We start from the raw sequence: 2276 nt of genomic DNA, 5'->3' as shown, positions 1-2276 counted from the left end.
ATTTTGAGGAAGCTTTAGATCTCAACATGGATAGAGAAGTTCACAACCATGAGAGAGCTGATGGAAACCATGCCATTCCTGAGAGGAGGGTTCTTAGTTCATACATAAACCCAACCTCTGGGAATTGTGGTAGTAGCATCCAGAAACCACCCATTCAGGCCAACAATTTTGAGCTCAAGTCACAGCTAATATCACTTGTGGAGAATCATTGTTCATTTGGTGGGAGTGCTAATGAAGATCCCAACCAACATCTCACAAAATTCCTGAGAATTTGTGACACTGTGAAGTCCAATGGAGTCCAGGAAGATGCCTATAAACTGCTTTTGTTCCCATTTTCACTTAGGGACAAAGCAGCTAAGTGGCTGGAATCATTCCCAAGGGGGAGTTTAACAACATGGGATGAGGTGGAAAGTAAGTTTCTGGCACGTTTCTACCCCCCACAAAAGGTCAATAGGCTTCGATCTGAGGTTCAGACTTTTAGACAACAAGATGGTGAGACTCTCTACGAGGCATGGGAGAGATTCAAGGACTTGACAAGGAAATGCCCACCAGACATGTTCCATGATTGGGTGCAATTGCATATTTTCTATGATGGACTCTCTTATGAATCAAGGAAGGCTGTAGACCATTCATCAGGAGGTTCATTGAACAGGAAAAAGACTGTGGAAGAGGCCATTGAGGTGATTGAGACAGTAGCTGAGAATGAGTACTACTATGCATCAGAGAGGCACAACACGAAGGGAGTCATGGAGCTGAACCATGTTGATACAATTCTAGCCCAAAACAAGGTGTTTGCCAAGCAACTAGCAGAGCTTACCAGGCAATTAGAAACAAAGCAAGTGGCTGCAATACACACACAAGATCAAGAGGAAGTAAGCATTGAAGGAGGTGATTGGGAAGAGGCCAACTATGTGGGAAACCAACAAAGGCAATCATATGATCCACATTCCAACACTTACAACCCAGGATGGAAAAATCACCCAAACTTTGGGTGGGGGAACCAACAAACCCAACCACAAAACCACAAACCTTACAACCACAACCAACATAACAATTCCACATACCAAAACTCCAACCAAAGATCATACCAAGCCACACAAAACACTTACCCCCAACCATCATATCATGGCCAAAATAATCAACCTACCCAACTTAATCCGAACCAACAATTTCAAGATCAATTAAACCGGATAGAAGGAATGATGGCAACCATGAGTCAAGACATAACCGAATTGAAAAGCTTCAGAGATGATGTGAGAGCTACCTTAAGAAACCATGGTGAAAAACTCAAGAGAATGGAGTCTCAAGTAGGAGAGCTATCTCAGCAGGCCGTCAAATCAACTGCAGTGTTCCCTAGTGACACAGAAAAGAATCCTAAAGGGGAACAAAAGAGAGTGAGATGGGAAGAATGCAAGGCCATCACTATATTGAAGGAAGTTTCAGAAGAAGAAGGAATCAGGCCCTCAGAGCAGGAGCCAGAAATCTTGAAGGAAGGAATGGAAGAAGTTAAGCAGGAAAGTGGAACTGAGCAAGCCAAGGAACTGCAAAAAGGCATGCTGAAAATATACCAATCAAAAGCACCATTTCCTCAGAGGTTAGGAGGAGGTGAAAAGGGGAAAACCTATTCAAGGTTTTTAGAGACATTTAACTCTCTCCATGTCAATATTCCCTTTCTTGAGATTCTCCATCAAATGCCTACACACATCAAGTATTTAAAGGAATTGTTAAGCAAGAAAAGAGTTTTGAAGGGAGGACAAACGGTAACAATGAACAAAGAATGCAGTGCTCTCATCAAGAAGGACACACTCTGTAAGAAAACGGACCCAGGAAGTTTTCATATCCCTTGCATCATAGGGGAAACAAAAATTGACAGAGGATTCTGTGATCTAGGAGCTAGCATAAATGTGATGCCTCTAACTCTTATGAAGAGGCTACAACTGAATGAGGTGAGATCCACTGATGTAATCATACAACTGGCTGACAAAACTCAGAAGCAAGCTGAAGGGGTAGTTGAAAATGTGCTAGTGAAAGTGGGGGATTATTACTTCCCCACAGACTTTGTCATTGTGGACATGGAGGAAAGCTACTTACACCCTATCATTCTGGGCAGACCATTTCTAGCCACTACTAGAGCGCTCATAGATGTAGAACAAGGAGAGCTAATTCTGAGAATACATGATGAACAGCTCATTTTCAAAGTTTTCAAACCTGCATCTGAGCATGAACCAGAACCTGAAAAGCCTAAGGATGATAGTAGCCATCTGTGTTTGGAGGAA

The 2276-nt window shown here is 42.6% G+C and overlaps 1 non-coding gene across 1 annotated transcript; it reads right to left on the bottom strand.

Annotated features, from left to right (window-relative positions):
• Positions 1-452: 452 nt before the first annotated feature.
• Positions 453-556, bottom strand: LOC148570662 (small nucleolar RNA R71). Its single transcript, XR_015880402.1, has one exon. It is a non-coding gene; the product is annotated as a small nucleolar RNA R71 (small nucleolar RNA).
• Between the last annotated feature and the right edge of the window lie 1720 nt (positions 557-2276).

The sequence above is a fragment of the Arachis ipaensis genome, chromosome B3 (genome assembly GCF_059453495.1).
Source record: "Arachis ipaensis isolate K30076 ecotype BB chromosome B3, ASM5945349v1, whole genome shotgun sequence".
NCBI classification, from domain to species: Eukaryota; Viridiplantae; Streptophyta; class Magnoliopsida; order Fabales; family Fabaceae; genus Arachis; species Arachis ipaensis.
The sequence above is the reverse complement of the archived record's forward strand: the minus strand, read 5'-3'. Positions and strand labels throughout refer to the sequence as shown.